Raw genomic sequence first — 17,525 nt, 5'->3', positions numbered from 1 at the left:
AGCCATAAGAGATGCATCCCCTTCATCTCACGCAGAAGCACATTATCCAAAACTTGAACTGAGAGTGAATTGGGCTCCTCATTATGCTTTACTAAGAGCCCAACATTCTGAAATTAAATGGAAAATATAGTCAAGCACATAAGTTAAATGAAGGGAAATACAAGCAGCACAACAGGACTTGCCAGCAATGAGTAGCATCTCAAGGGAAAACAATTTATATAAAAGTTCTAAGTACATAAACATAATAAAGGCACCCAGATAACACTGTGTTTATGTTGGCTTCAGGTTCTGCATTGAAGAAGATTATGAAGGCTTGGGACATATCGTTCCATAATTTGAGAGCTGAAATGAGAAATGGGTTCCATTTTTTATCAGGGACCAGGGGAATGTGTGTCAATCTCTGTGTGAGGGTGAAGAACACACTGAGACAGCAAGAAAAGACATGTGAGTAATGCCACTGGCATTTTAAAGTCTTCTTTTTCTGTATCTGAGTACACACCAGAGACCCCATGGTTTCCTGATAGTAGCAGTGCAGTCAGGGCCTCTCCACATCAGATCTTTCCTAGGCAGCACTTACCCAGGGACTGCGGAGAGCCAGGGAAAGTAGCTAACAATAGCCTTAGACTCATTGCTTCTGAGTCACAAATGAGTGGAATTTTGAATCATCTCTTGCTTACATACTTTGTTTTTCATTTTACTCCTCTATATACCCAGAAAGTAGTTGTCTCAATTGCAAGGAAGCACCTCCATCCACGACTGAGTCAGATGCAGAAATCCAGATCTTTCATATCTTTGTAACACGCAGTACTAGATGGACTTCAACATGAGCAATGGACCAATCCAGTAAATCTTCACAACCCACGGCAATCACAGCCACTGTATAAAACAGAGAGGAGTGGTGTTTCTACCCAACTCCAGTTCCGAAGTCTCTGTTTTGTGGCCTCTTTCACTAACCACATTTTTAAAAACCTTAATCAGAGCTAACCCTTCTCTAATTAGGTTTGGACAAGCTACTTGAGCACTGGAAACAAGGCCTTGAAAGGAAAAAAAAAAAAAAGAAAGAAAGAATCCAGGGCTGTTTGTGAACAACTGACTGTGATCTCCTATGGTGACTGGAGACACACACGTGCATATACACGCTGCAGAGATCTTTGGTTATAGATGCTACTTGCTTATTTGCTATTGAATCAGTGACCAAACATTCCTAAGGGAAAAGAAAAGGAGGCTTTAAGGTTTCTTCCCTATTACTAACTTCCCTGGCAAGCTCTCTGGGTAACCACTGGTCATTTACCACATCCTGTGGATTTCTCCCACAGGGTTACTCAATGCGGTACAAGTTCTACCTTCCCACTCCATGATGTTGCTCATATGACCCTATCACCATGGGGTTCCATTTGTCAAGCCCTTTCGTTTCAGAGTTTTACTAGATCAAAAACCAAAAGTTATGAGTCCTTCTTTTGACTTGTTTTAGGTGCTTGTATTTCACTTAGGACACTCACTTCCCTTCACTTTTGTGTTATAACTCAAGATTCTTATATTATGCACCTTTCTAGATGGCACACTAATGTTGCAAAGCTGCAATAGTCTGTTGAATTGAATTTACTTAATTTGTTTTGAACTTAATAACCTGCTAGTAACTGTTGGTTTTCATGAAGAGACATTAATTCTTTTGACTAAAAAAAAAGTATACCGTGGAAAAATGAAAATACAAAAATGTTTAACTACAAAAGGAAAATATTCATTATACCACTTCTTAGAGATAAGGTTTATTATCCTTTTGAAGTTCACTTTTTTCCCTAAAACACTGCAATCAAACTTTTTTTCCCAAGTAGTAAGAAATCATACCAAGATCATTTAAGAAATAATCCTTGTTCTCCCAACTGATTTGAATTGTCACCGTCAGTAAACTGAAGTAATTTTTTCATTGTACTGAAATGCTTGAAATGTCACTTCAATCATATTGAAAAAGTTGTAGAAAGGAGTGGTCTCCTCTTTTTCACTTTTCATTCTAATAGCAATCCCATACCAACCAACCCCACCAAGATTGCTCCTTTCAGCCTAGGCAATGACCTCCATTTTGTTCTTATCTTACTTAAACTCCAAACAATACTAAACACAGTCGACTGTCCTTCCCTGAAATGCTCTCTTCTCTTAGCTGCAATGCCTGGCTGATTTTCCTCCAGCCTTGCCAGCTATGTCTTCCCTGTTTCTGTTGCTGCCTTGCTCCTGTCCTGCCTGTCCTACAAATGTTAGAATGCCCAGGGCTCCTTTCTGGGCCTCATCTTCTTCTGTAACACTCTCATGTGTGCCCTGGCTTTAAATATCATCAATTATTTGGATTATTTGCCAAATGGTTGTCTCAAGCCCAGATTCTCATCAGAACATCAGATTTCTATATTTCACTGCTTGCTTATCTTCTCATAATTTCTGACACCTAAAACTTGATATATTTGAAATGTTTGATTCCTTACACCAACCCCTATCCTGGTCTTCCTCTAGTCTTCCTAATATCATTTACCCAGTTCATTTACCCCATAACTAGAAATTACCCATTGGTTCCTTTCTTTTCCTCAGTGTTGCAATCCAATGGTTTTAACTCTTCAACCATAACATATTCTAAACTCATCCACTTCTTTCCAGTTCCACTATTACCATCTACACCCAGCCACCTTCATCTCTCCTGACAACTTGGATAGGTTCCTAACTGGTCACCTACTGTCCTGCTGGCCTCTTTGTAATAAATTCTACCAATAAAAACTGGAGTAACCTTTATAAATTACAAATCATACTATGTCATCCTCTGCTTTAAAATCTCTCAATATTTTCATATTATACTTAAAAATAAAATTCAAACTCCCTATTGTGGGTGAAAAGTCCTACAAGATCTAGCTCCTGGCACAATCATGTTGGACTAATATCTTCTTGCCTATTCTGCTCCACCTATACTGGCTTTCTGTCTGTTTCTTGAACATACAGAGCCTGATAATTTTGAGAAGCACATGATATTTCTTTACTCTGAAAGGTTAGTTCCCCCTGAATTACACATGAATCACTCCTTCTAATGATTCATTTATCAGCTTAAATATCCCCTCAAGTCATTCTTACACCACTCTTCTTGGATTATCTTAATTTTTCTTACTCATTTTTGGTATATTTGTGCATTCTTTATCTCTCCAACCAGAATGGAAAGAAGTAGAATCTCATCTACCACATTCACTGTTGAGATTTTAGTGACTTGGTGCTTAAAACAGTGGTTTATTTTTGTTTTTGTTTTTTTTTTAATTTAAATTCAGTTAATTAACATATAGTGTATTATTAGCTTCAGAGGTAGAGTTCAATGATTCATCAGTTGCATATAACACTCAGTGTTCATTACATCATGTACCCTCCTTAATATCCATCATCCAGTTATTCCATACCCCCCTGCTGTGTCCCCTCTAGCAACTCTCAGTTTGTTTTCTATAGTTGAGTCTCTTATGGTTTGTCTCCCTCTCTGATTTTGTCTTATTTTACTTTTCCCTCCCTTCCCTTATGATCCTCTTAAATTCCACATATGAGTGAAATCATATGGTATTTGTCTTTCCCTGATTGACTTATTTCGCTTAGTATGATAGCCTCTATCTAGCTCCATCCACATCATAAAACAATGTTTTTGAATGAATGAATATACCATAGGTTAGCATTTTACCTACACTTATGCATGTTTCTGGTTTTTCTTTTCTATCTAATGATCTATCTATTCTACCAAATCAAGCATAAAAGCAAAACAGAAACAAAAAACACCATTAAATTGCTATAGCTATCACATACATACATTTCAATATCTGATCAGGATTGTAAGTTCTCCTCATTTCTCTTGTTATTCTAAACTTGCTAGTACCACCTATTTATTCTCTGAATGACCTGAGAACATTGTGTACATTTATTTATTCAGTTTTCATAGTTTTTTAAAAAGATTTTATTTATTTATTAATGAGAGAGAGCAAGAGTAGCAGAGAAATAGGCAGAGGGAGAAGCGCAGGCGCCATGCAGGGAGCCCAACGTGGGACTCGATCCCGGGTCTCCAGGATCACACCCCGGGCTGAAGGCAGTGCTAAACCACTGAGCCACCCGGGCTGCCCAGTTTTCATGGTTTTGAGCATATTCTGTATTTCTTATTAAGTCTTAGCTAGTTTATACTTTCCTTGCTATTGTGAATAGCATACTCCTATACTAGAAGAGGTCATGAATTTATGTTACTGCTTGACCTTTAAAAGCATGTGGGTTTATATCTCCTGATATACAGGAAAGCTAATATTTTTTGTATATTTATTTTCCATATATTATTAGAACTGGACTCTTCTATTAGCTTTGGTAGATTTTTAATTAATTCTCTTAAGTTTTCTAGGTACAATGTCTTATCATCTGCAAATAACAATAATATTTGTTTTTCCCCCTTTTCAAAAGTTAAACTCCTTATTCTTTGTCCCCTCTACTCTGGTTGCATTCAATAGAACTACCATAATAATACTAAATGATGGTATACATGACTCATACATGACTTTAGTGTGAATGCCTATGGTCTTCCTAGATAGTGATAGATTTTCTTTGTCATATTAAGAATAACATAACCACCTCTCCTAGTTTAAGTGCTTTCTTTTTAAAGTCAGGAATGGATTCTGAATATTATCACATGCCTTTTCTACAACTATTGAGATGTATGCTTTGGTTTCTTCCACAAAACCTACTGACATAAAAGGCAATATACCTGCTGGGAAGAGTGTGAGTCTGGAGTCATACTGTCCGCATTTGAGCCTGGCTCTGCCCTACTCACTGTGTGACTTTGGGCAAGTTACTCTTTCCATATTTCAATTTCCTCATCTGTAAAAGAATATAATAATGGTGCCATTATTGGAATCGCCTCATTTTTTGTTGTGAGAATTGAGTTAAAACATGAGCAGATCTTAGACTTTAACCAGTGTTATCTGTTTATCATTGCTTTTCAATCCTGAAAGTAATTCCACTTTGTCATGCCCTCCTAAAATGAGCTTTCTCATCTCTAGAAGTAGGATTGATTTCCAGATTTTTTTTCATTATTAATTTTTGACAGGTTTCGTATCAAAGCAATCTGATATTCATAAAATGAATTTACATTTTGACATTTTTCCCCTATGCTCTGAAACAATTAAAAGAACTTGGAGAATGTCTTCCTTAAAGGTTTGAAAGAACTCACTCAAAACTTCCAAGACTTTCTTTTCTTTTCTTTTCTTTTCTTTTCTTTTCTTTTCTTTCTTTTCTTTTCTTTTCTTTTTTTTTCTTTCTTTTTTTTCTTTTCTTTTTCTTTTCTTTTCTTTTCTTTCTTTCTTTTTTTTAAAACCAGCTTTTCTGAAGTAACATTTTAAATACCTATTTTTCTCTACAGTTATCAAATTTCCTTACACTTTCCTAAGTTTTTTTTCAAAATTTTCATCTCTCTCCTTAAAAATAAATCTAATTTTTCCACCATCATATTACCTTTCCCATTCATAATGTTGGCTCCTTTTATTCTCTTTTTCTTTGAATAAGCTAGCTAGAGGTTTATTTATTATTTTTTGTCCCCAAACAACCAACTTTCAGGTTTAGTTTTATCTTACCATCTTCCAATTTCTGGTGCATTCATTTTTGCTTTAATATTCTAGTATTCCTATCTTCTGCTTTTCTTAGAGTTGCTTTGATGTATTTTTCCTAAGTTCTTGAATTGAATGCTTGGATTATTTTAATTCTTTATTCTTCAATAATAAATCATTGAATAATAATTAAAACATTGGATTTTTCTCTGAATGCAGAAGAATGTATATTTTTACTTGTATCTTCTCCAGTTTTTTATAGATGTATTGTTTTAAATACAACATGTATGTATATAAAACATTCTATATCCCTCTTCTTGTCTGATTAAGAGGTAAAAATTGTACCTTAAAAAAAACAACTTAGGGGCATCTAGGTGGTGCATTCCATTAAGCAGTTGTGGCTAAGGTCGTGATCTCAGTGTCCTGGGATAGAACCCTATTTTGGGCTCCACACTCAGCACAAGTCTGCTTGTCCCTGTTCTTCCTCCTCTGCCCCTTCTCCCAGCTCTCTCTTGCTCACTCTCTCTAAAATAAATAAATAAATAAATAAATAAATAAATAAATAAATAAATAATTTTTAAAAAAGAATTTAGCATGATTCCTACCTCTTTCTTTTTCTTTTTCTAACATGATTTGGAGATGTAGGCACAGATCATGATAAATGTCCAGATTTTGCATTATATATATTTTTTCAGTTGTCACCACTAGGCCTTTTATAATAAAGCTACCTTAAAACTTTAAGTTTGCACTGTCCAATATATAGGTAACCACATGGAACTAATCTAAATTAATTGAAATGAAATGAAATGAAAAATTCAACTCACTAGTCATATTGTAAGGGTTCCATATTTACACATAGCTGGTGGCCTACCATACTGTATAGTACAGATATAGAACATTCCTATCATCACAGAAAGTTCTTTTGGACAGCATGAAGTCTAAATATTGACTCACTGACTTCTGGAGTTCAGGGAAGAAAACCGAAGACATCTGTCTTTTATTCCTTTATAAAATAAAATTTTTCTACCTAGAGTTTATAGAATTTAAATGTTTCAGTTTGTAATTGTAGATTTCAGGTTAGAATCTGATGTGCAATCTGTATGTGCAAAGTAGTCTCAGGAAAACTATCTTCAATTATGTCTTTAAAAATGTTTTGCTCCAACCACCCCCCCCCCCCCCCCCCCGCCCTTCTAGCTTCTTCCTTGGTTTGGGCATCTGTTTTCTGTCCTCTTTTTTTCTCCTTTGTCTCTTATTTTACCTTCCCAAGAAAGGTTCCAAGTTAGTCATTCACATCACTGATGTTATTTTCTGTGTGCCAAGTTATGTTTTTTCCTGTAAAACTATGGATTCTAATCCCATTATTTTATTTTTAGTTCTTATAATTCCTTCTCATCAGATTCATTAATTTCTTTATTCTCCTGTCTTTTCTTCTTAATCTCTTTTCCTTTTATTACTTCTACTTTCATAGGGGTTATGTTTTTTTTATTTTAAATGAAAATTCCAAATGATTTTCCAAACTTTTACCCCAGGATTCTCCTATTGGTCCTTTTCAGTGATAAACAGTCTCCATTCTTCCAAGTCCTCAGCATGGCACTTTCTTTCCCTTATTTTGCACTAGTTTTCCATGGGCTCTAATAAAAAATATATATATATCCTTAAATAAGGTGAGAACAACAAAGAACTTGTATTTGACAATAAAGGGTTGCCTTTTGTTCAATTCTTTTTTTCTTGTTAACTGCAAATATCTAAATCTCCAGCTGAAAGCCTGGGTGATAATGTTCACTGCCCCAAACCCAATCCCAAATTTTACAAGTCTCCATCCCTATTCCCCCACTGCTTTGTGGTATATCCATCTCCTAAGATGTAACAAGCCACTGGCCACAACTCCTTATTCTCATGGTTTCCTGGGCCTTACTCCTCTAAATGACGTAAAGGGTGGAAAACAACTTGGACAATGCTCAGGAAACCTCCAGAACTATGTGGTGAAGATATGACTCCACAATTTCTGGCTAGAGTAAGCTCTGGTTCTCTGGATTACAGTCTCTGTTTTATGAGGCAAAACAATGCCACCAATCAAAGGGAGGACTGGATTACCCTGACCAAGCACTCTCAGCTTTGTAGTTTCCTGAGACTGCTCCCAGATTCTATCAATAGTCTTTCTATAAGGCTTAGTTTTCAGTCTTGCTATTTTTATTTTTTTCTGTGTCTTCATAGGCATTCAAAGAAGTTGGAAGAGGCCACCTCAGGGTAGCCAGTCCAATTCAATTTTTTCTTGTTGATACCAACAGTTTTTATACACATTTTAATCTTTTATTGTTCTTATCTTATTAGATAGATAAGAGAATAGCTTGTACAAAGAATGAGAGACCAGAGCATGCACAAGGAACTGCAAATAGTTTGACATGATTAGAGCACATTTAGCTTTTATGTCACGTACAGAAGTTTGGTTTTTAATCTTTCAGGCTACATGGAAACACTAAATGAGCTTAAGACACATCACTACCCAGAAGTGTATTTTACACAGCCCATTCTGGATAGATAGATGGATTATGGACAGGTGGGAATGACAGACTAATTGGGGAGCAAAAGGGGCTGCTTCAGGTAGTTCAGGTGTCAGGTGATGAAGGTCTGAACTCAGGGAGTGGAGGTAGCATCTTCTCAGTCTTATAGAATGCCATCTTTCATGGGTAGAGATGATGCTACATCTATCTTCCACAAGAAGAAAATATATTCTGTGAATATGCAATCATGTATGGTTTCTTTCACATGTTAGATTCATCATCTCTTGCCCATTCTTCATTGCCCCAGGGATTTATTCTTCCTTACATTTGATAATGCCTCTTCCTTATAATGTCTTTTTTCATGGTCTAGACCAGGGGTCAGCAAAGTATGGCCTGCCTGCCAAATCTGGCTTGCTCTCTCTTTTTGTAAAACTTTATTAGAACTCAGCCCAGACAATATTTACATATTTGTCTCTACTGCTTTTGTACTATAATGGTGAGTTTAATACCTGCAACAGAGATAATATGGGGCCCAGAAGGCCTGAAATATTTACTATCCGGTTCTTTACAGAAAAAGTTTGCTGACCCCATCTACTTTAGACTGTTTCAAATCATTCTCAACCCTAAAAGCCCAGTTGAGTTTCTCTTGAGTCTCCAGATTACAATGATCTTCCTCTCTGAATTCTTCTGAATTGGTAGTTGTACCCTCTGGGCCACACATATTTTAGCTCTCTTATTATATACTACCTTGAGTTTCTTCTCTTCCTATAAGCATAGTTTTTTTTTTTTTTTTTAATACCAATTACAAATGTAAGCTTTTTGAAAACAGAGGCCATGGGACACCTGGGTTGGCTCAGCGGTTAAGCACCTGCCTTCAGCTCAGGGTGTGATCCTGGAGTCCCAGGATCAAGTCTGACATTTGGCTCCCTGCATGGAGCCTGCTTCTCCCTCTGCCTGTGTCTCTGCCTCTCTGTGTGTGTGTCTCTCATGAATAAATAAATAAAATCTTTAAAAAAATAAAAAATAAAATAAAAACAAGGGCCATATTTGCAAAAAGTATTTGCTGGCTATCTACATATTCAAGGCACAGTTCTAAATACTATGCCGAATGTTACTAGGTTCCTCACTGGTACTGTTTGCTTGCTCCTAGCCCCACCCACTGCCAAACTCTCTCCAGTGATAAGGACAACATCATTTTAGGATACTTGGACACAAAGGTAGTACACACTTGGGAGTCAGCTCTGTGAATTAAAGATGCAATTGGAGTTCCAGCTCAGAATCATGATTTATCTGTTCTTTTTGTTAACTGCTTCTGAGATTGTGAGTTAGCAGATATCTATAAAAGCTAATGTTCACAAGTATCATTATTCCCCCAAAATTAGTTGCCTACGTCAATTCTCCAACCTTCATTGGCATTGAAGGAATTTTCTTTCCTTTCAAACAATGGCTGGGTATTGACAAAAGCCACATAATAAGCATTGGAAAAGTCTAGAAAAATGTGCAAATACTCTCAGGATATGTACTTTATGGTGTAAATATGGAGAACATTTACAAAGAAGCCATATGTTCCAATTTCTTGTGTGTTCTCCAGCTTCCTCCCTAATTTGCTGTTTCTATGCTCTCTCAGTCAATTTTGCTAATGGGTTGAATGGTAAACTCCACTAGGGGAGTAGGTACTATCACTGCACACTTTCTTTATTTGTGAGACAGTAGATAAACATGCAGGGTCTGGAGTCAAATCAAGTTCTAAATCCTGGCCCACCTACTCACTCCCTTGCCCTCGTTCCTTAACTCCTCTGTCTTAGTTCCTCGTCTGTAAAATGGGGACAATAATATACTATCTCAGAGAGTAGATGTCAGGATTTCAAGATACAATACAGGTCAGGTTCTTAGAATAATGTTCATAGAACAATGAACAATCAATGATATTAGTGAGCAATCAATTAATAGTAGTTAGTATTGCTGTTGTTATGTTAGAGACAGTTACTTTTTTCATGGAAAATAGGAAAATATATTCAGCGACGACTTAGTCATGCATAGTTTCTTTCAGACACAGATTTGATTGACTGTTTGAAATAGTGTCAGTTATCCAGGTTCCTAAATTTCTCAGCAGTGAGACCATGACACTTTTTTTTTCCTGGATGATGTACTAGAAAATAGGAAATAAGAGCTCTAACTTTGAAACCAGTTGCATACAAAAGCCTCTCACAGGGGCTGTAATCACTATTTTATTTTAAATAATAAAAAAAATTAAAGACAAGGAAAAATAACCTTCCAGTGCTGACATCACATCCCTTCACACTGTAATTGTTTTTCTTTTCTTTTGAGTAAAATAACAAGTATTATATGAATATATCCCTAAGACAACCTGGAATGTGCAGATCTGTACAGGGACGGAATTGCAAATGTTTGATCAGGATAGCAGGAAGCACACACTCTGCCACTCCACTCCCAAAATAGAAAACCTATTTAGCACTTTGTAAAACACGCTAAATGAAGTTTGCTCTCTCCTGCAGATAGAGATTTTACTTCATTTTTGTGCCAGCGAAATTTCTGAAAATTGCATGAGGAGAGAACAATTTTTGGCACTTTGGCTAGGAGTACAAAATGTTAGCAAATGGTGCTGAAAGGATCTTAAGTGTAATGTTGGAATAATATTCACACAACACTGACTGCATCCTCATTTTTAACCTATTTACATATTCACAGGGAAAACTGCTTAGCAGTTATTTGTCTAAAGGGGCCTACTTAAGGGGAAAATGGCATTCACAATCTTTGAATGCATTAGTCAAGAAGGTTGCTGCAAATAACAATTCATAAAGAAAAATATCATTTCAGCTATCATAGAAGAATGTAGAAGGATATAGGTGGAAGAATTCTGGACAACAGTGTTAGCTCTGAACACAAAAAGAAAAAGAAGACAAAAAAGGAGTGAGATCCACATACTGGAAATTTCTATAGAGTAAGTGAACGTTGAGAGAATGATTAAAAAGATAAATAAGATTGCAAGGATTTCCAAAGTTCTAACATGAGTTTCTTATTTATGACCATTTGCATAGTACAGAAGTCTGTCTACAATGGACGTATGCTGTCCATCTGCCTAATAAACATATCATTTCATTCACAATATATTTAACATCTATCTTCCAAGTCCATGGCACAGCAACAGAAACTGTGGCACATATGTAGAAGTTGCCATATATTTCTTGCCCACAAAAACCTTACAATCAAGTTAGAGAGAAAACATCATATTCACAAAACACCAAATAGACATTTAGGAGATACAGAGGAGTGCCAATCTCAGGCACAGATTGGCTTCTCCAGAAGCAGATATTTACATTTGGAGGATCTATACCTGTGGAAAGAAGGTGAAGGAAGTAGGATTGAGCAGAGGCCAAACTGCAGTTTTTTCTCAGACCTTTGCAAACTGCAATTCAGGCCTGATAAAACCTTGGCCTACCCAAGGGGATGCTAAGTGCATACTGGCCATCAGGGCTGTTTTACATTGAGGCAAAATTGCAAGTCTTTTTATCCTGCTTGGATCAGTCATTGGTTGTGGACAATCATGGGAAGGGTGTGACCTCCAGACAGATGGCTCTCTGAAACTGAAATATGCCCTTCAGGAGCTAAGAACTATAGACTCTGCTTGATGTTAGGGAGCAGCACATCCCAGAAAGAGACTCTGGGCAGTAGATCTCTATGTCAACCATAATTCATTTGTAAGGCTCTTAGAGAATTTCTAATTAAAACTTTCATCAGTGAAAGTGATTGGAAATATAGCAGAGAGATCTAGCAATGGACTCCTGAGGACTTAACTATAAGTTAGTTAGCCCATCAACTAATACGTTTTTATTTAAACTATAAGTTAGAAAACTAAGATAATTTTTTAAGTACAACAAAATATTTAGACAAAAATATTCCATGAAACTATGAAAAAGTCACAAAACCATCAACAAAAGATCTCCTGGTCAATGATAGGAAAAATACTGAAAGATCTGTGTTTGTTTTCTTAAGGAAAGAGGCCACCAAATATCCACAATCAATCATCTTGCTGACCTGTATTGAAAAATACAAAGTGTCCAGTATTGTGAGAGCTGTAAGTCTAATCCTTTGTGACTGTAAGACGGTCAATCTTCACCAACTCTGAAGATGGTCAGTTTGTTGGCATAGAAAGTCTTATTATATCCTTTCAATGCATTCAGCTCATCAATAAGGTGCCACTCTAAACCTTGCACAAAGCCATCGAAATAGAGGATACATGCCCATTTAAGGCAGCAGCAGGGTTTTGGTAGACCACTCTGTGCCATCTACTCCAGGGTGTAAATTGACCCTAATGTTCATTCCTCCAGAAGAATCAGATTTGACCAATACTGCACTAAGCACTAATCCCATGTTCTCTCACACACTGCCTCCTTTCACCCATCAGCATTCTGTGTAGTAAACAGTTATTATTTCTAATTTTCAGATAAGGAAAATGAGGATTAGAGAGGTCTAGAGATCTAAATTAAAAATTGTATTTTTAGGCAAAGAGCAGATTCAATTTGCACATATGTCTGTGACTCCAAATCCATCCTTCTTCCATTATAATTTGATCTATGCACCTAACATCATCCATCAGTACATCCTATGCGTTTCCATCAGTACAGCCTGCCAGTTCCATGAAATATTAATAATGTTTCCCCAAGAAAGATTCTGTGGTCTAACAAATTTAGAAATCACTGGGCTAAACAAAGTTAAACAGAGGGTTTTTTAAGCACAGGAAGTCTCAGAACAGGTCCATGCTAATGTGCCTTGTGAATCTATAAACAGCTCAAAAGCAAAGGTTTCCATAATTGACTTGACCACAAAAATCTTTTTTCCTATGGGCATCTCACAAAACTAAAGATCCACAGAACAAAGGGAAGCTGTGCTGCACAAGAGTCAATACAATCCTCCTTCAGCTAGATGTTAAAAAGTCTACTTTGGCCTGGTGTGTTACACTATTGCCAAGTTGACAAGGAGGTGGGTTTTCATCACAATGGAGAACAGGTTCTTCCAGCCTCCTAGGCATGCTCTTCAAGCAGTGAAAGAGATATTTTGCCAGTCGGCCCTTCATCTCACTCAGTCATACCAGGCCAATGCTAGGAAGCCCAGCCATTTGGGGAGACTGAATTTTTTTTTCTGGCAGCTTTAACATGAAGGGATATAATGGTAAAAAATTCTGGAGAAAAAAGATAACAATAAAACAAAACAATAACAATAACAACATTCTAGGCTGTTTTGTCTTTGCAAGGCATTACTTTGAATTCCAATAAGAATTACTCACTTCTAAATGAAAAAAGCAAATGGAAGAACATTACATACATGCTCAAAGCTGCAGATAAAACACAATTTTTAAAAACTGTCCTGACAGCTATAACCATTTCAAAATATATAAATCTCCTTTTTTTTCTATCTTTTAGGCAATGACTTTTTTCTTTTTATATAAAGCTAGTCTCATCCATTCAATTTGACAGCAATTGCTTCCCAGACTCAGTCGGGCAAAAAGTTTGCCTATGGTGTGTTCAGGTGAGGATCTGTGATTTATGTTTCCATTTGACTGTTGTCTTTGGACCTGTATGCCTCTGGGTTACTAGAATGGAGAGGAAAGCAGTTACTCATGGAGAAAAATGAAGGGTGGGTGGGATGAATAACACAAAGTCAGGAATTTAAGATGCCACAGTTTCCAGGTTCTCCAGAAGAACAGCTTCAAACAGCATGTGGGTGGCACGTCAAGGATTGGTTTTTATTAGTATTGCTATAAATTTTCTAAACCTTATAGGGAATGTCACCTCTGTGGCCAGAGTGGTAATAAATTAGGGATCAAGAGAATTTAAAGTTCCACACTGGAAAAGGTGTTAGGCTCCTCCTTTAAGATTCAACTTTAAAACACACACACAAACACACACACACACACACACACACAAATATGATTTCCCATATCTTATTAAAATAGCAAACAAGATCTTTAAAAGATAAACTCTTTTTACTTAAAGTAATTGAGGAAGTCTTTCTGGAATATCTATACCATCAAATGTAATTCATGTTAGGTGGACTTGAGAGATAGAACCAGAGACATAGTTAAGAACCAGGTCACAGTGGAAGCCAGGGTCTCTACTCATGGATAATGACACTTGTGGCCATCAAGATTGAAAAAGAAGCTTCCTCCTATCGGGCTAATGAAGAACAAGATGACAAAAGGGTTTTATGATACAAAAAAGATGGGTAATGGGTTTACCAAACTCAAAGTCTGGGAAGAAACTGAAATTTATTTTATCCAGAGACTTCAGAGAAGAGCAGATGGGCCTCATTTTTAAATACTTGACATATTTCCACTTCTTATTTATTTTGTATATTCCCATCTCTTTTTATTTCATTTTTTCTTTCATTTATTTCATTTTGGGTGCATGTAACATTGATGTAAAGTTGTTTGAAAAGACAGAATGTCTCTTAGTCAGCAGATCTAGTTTAAATAGCATTGAATCATGAAGAATTTCATGGTAAAATGCATGCCCAAATCATGTAAACTTTTTATATTAAAATAATATTTGTTCTTTATTGTTTACTGGTCATTTGTATTTCTTATGGTGTGAACTGCCTGTTCATGTCTGTTGCCCATTTGTTATATGGTAACATTTGTATTTTTCTTATTGATTTTTATGAGCTAATCCTTCGCATTCCATATATATGTTGCATCTATTTTGGTAAACTTGTTTGAGAACATTCAGGATATGATGAAATACTTTCTCTTTTTTTGCTAAACATGAAGAGGAATTACAGAAAAATTATCAACCAACACAAAAAGAAAAGGGAAAATTGTACATAACTGACCATCTCAAGGTGATACATACTGCATAAATAATCCAGTCCATTATTTGGGTTATTTCAATTTTTACAGTGACTAAATATCAATTTTTAAAACTTTAAAAGCATAATAGATTTTGTGTATAACACTATTTAAAAGTAAAATCTACCCCAAGTGAAATTTAAGCTACCTGAGAAAAATTTCCTTTTCATCATCAGTTGTGTTTCTTAAAGGAAGAAAGTATAGTTTTTTCGCTATTGTACTCAAATTATTTGAATTGTGAAATGATAAGCTAATTGTATGAATTAAACTTAAAACACACACACACACTCATACAGATAATTACTCAAGCATGCACTGAAAAGAGAGCCTGTGAAGAGAATAAAAATGTTTCCCCTTTTCTCTTTTTATTTCCACTCCTTCTGTAGTTTTGACAGCACCATTAGTGTTGACATACAAGCATGATCTGGGTAGATTTTCTAGCAGCTATAGTACCATTGCTTTGGAAATTCCTCAATCTAATAACAATAACGATAGAAATGGCTAATATGCCAAGCACTGGCCTGCATGGTAGTTACTGTGATTAGCTCCATTTTACATATAAACAAGTGGAAGCATCAGAGACTTAAATAGTCATGTGACCGCAGTCACATGGCTAGTAAATGGCAGGGCCATGATTCCCATCCAGACTTCACTGGCTCCAAACCAATGTGCTGACCACTCAAAAGCGAACAAAACAATAAAAGGAGTTATTTTCACATTTGGCCTTTTTAACACAGGAAGCTGATTCCTAATAGAAAAAAAGGAGGAAAAAAAAAAAAGAAAAAAGGGAGGAAATCTGCTTCCTAAATCTGATATACTTAACAAATCACACACTTAAATATTAGGGTCTATAAGAGATAGATTATCTGGGCCAAGTTCAGATCATAACAGAGGAGACTAATACACAAACAAATAAATGTAATTTATTTTGCCAGGCAACACAGTTTCACAGAAGAGGTGATATTTCAGCTAAGAGTGGGAAGAGATAAAAGAGAGGAGTAACTGTTGTATCTAGGACCCAGAAATGGGGACACAAACAGCCTTCAAAAGGAGTTAGCCTTAGAAAGGAATCATCATAGCACTGACACCAGCCTGTACAGTTTGAGTACATGTTACAGACCTGGTAGTATACTAAGCATTCACTTTATTTATTCCTTCCAATAACTTAGGAGACCAAAACCATATTGCTTCTGCATTACAGATGAGGGCACTGCGACAGGTGACATAACTTATTCAAAGTCATCACACCAGACAAGACAGGAACCTAGGCCATCTATCTCCTAACCATTATACAATAGTCCCCTCTTTTTCTTCTGAAAGAGGTAGGAATAAAAGTATAGTAGGAAAGGATGAAATTATAATTGATGATGTCTTTTTCTCTATGAAGTTGGAAGCTAGGCTAATCATACTCCCCAAATGCAGGAGTATGACTGGGTAGGAGACTTGAAGAGAGTTGTAAACATTCACATCTACCTGGGAGCTAACTAGGGAAGAGTAAGGAGTTTACAGAGCAACCCTGAGAGTGCAAGTGAGGAAGAAAGCCTTATAATTGTAATGAAGCCAATCAGCACAGTTATCTAGTGTTGTGAAAACAATGGCACTGGCCAAGAAGTACTCATACCAGTATTCACTGGAGAAAATTCATGGAAACAAGAGATATAATCCCCATTTCTCACTTAATTCTATAGCACCATAGAGACACCTAGCCAGGCCAGGTGTCAGATTTGAGGAAAGGGATCTGAACTTTTAAGCTACTTCATTAGAAAGCATCATCATAGCCAAGGGCCAGGACATAAAGCTACATAGTGTGATGGAACCTTGGCGTAAGTCTGTCCTGCCAGCTCAGGGTTCATGACAGAAGGTCATGGGCTTCTTTGGTGAGATCAGGAGTTATAGCTATGGTATATGGCAAGCTGTTTGGAGCATGCAGCACATCAATGTTCATGACTATAAAACACCATGCCCTCCCTTGGGCAGGATAAGGAGAGGCTAGACTCCATGCCTGGTAGTTGAGCAGGGATGATTGATTGCTCTAAGCACTAGAGCCTAGTCTCTTTCCATGGAGTTTTGCAAGAAGCCAGCTTTTTTCAGGGAGGCTAGCCAGCAAGGGGTCAATCTTAGACAAGTTAACCCTTACCTCTTATTCAAATTTTTCCATCAGTTTTGTTGACAGCAAGAATGGAAAGGGATCTAGTACCCAAAGTCTCCATTTTGTTATGTGGTTACGCAAAAACTTCAGCTTATATCTGCTTACATTCATCAACTGTTGGTACTATCAGTTATTTTGTTTCATGTTTTGAACAGCTTTACTGAAGCATGTTTGACATACAATCAACTGCAAATATTTAAATTGCATAATATGAGAAGTTTTGACATATGTCCACACCTGTGAAACACAGGGACAATGGGTGAGTCCATTACCCCCAAAAGTGTTCTCATGCCCCTTGGCAATCCAATCCATTATTCATCACAACAGATGCTGGGTATCTTGATTTGGTCCTTTTACCCTTTTTATTTTATGATTTAGGTGGCTGGCTTTGAACAAGTTACTTAGCTTTCATTTTATCATCTCCA

Source organism: Canis lupus, chromosome 18, assembly GCF_048164855.1.
Source record: "Canis lupus baileyi chromosome 18, mCanLup2.hap1, whole genome shotgun sequence".
Lineage (NCBI taxonomy): Eukaryota > Metazoa > Chordata > Mammalia > Carnivora > Canidae > Canis > Canis lupus.
Note: the sequence above shows the minus strand (reverse complement) of the source record.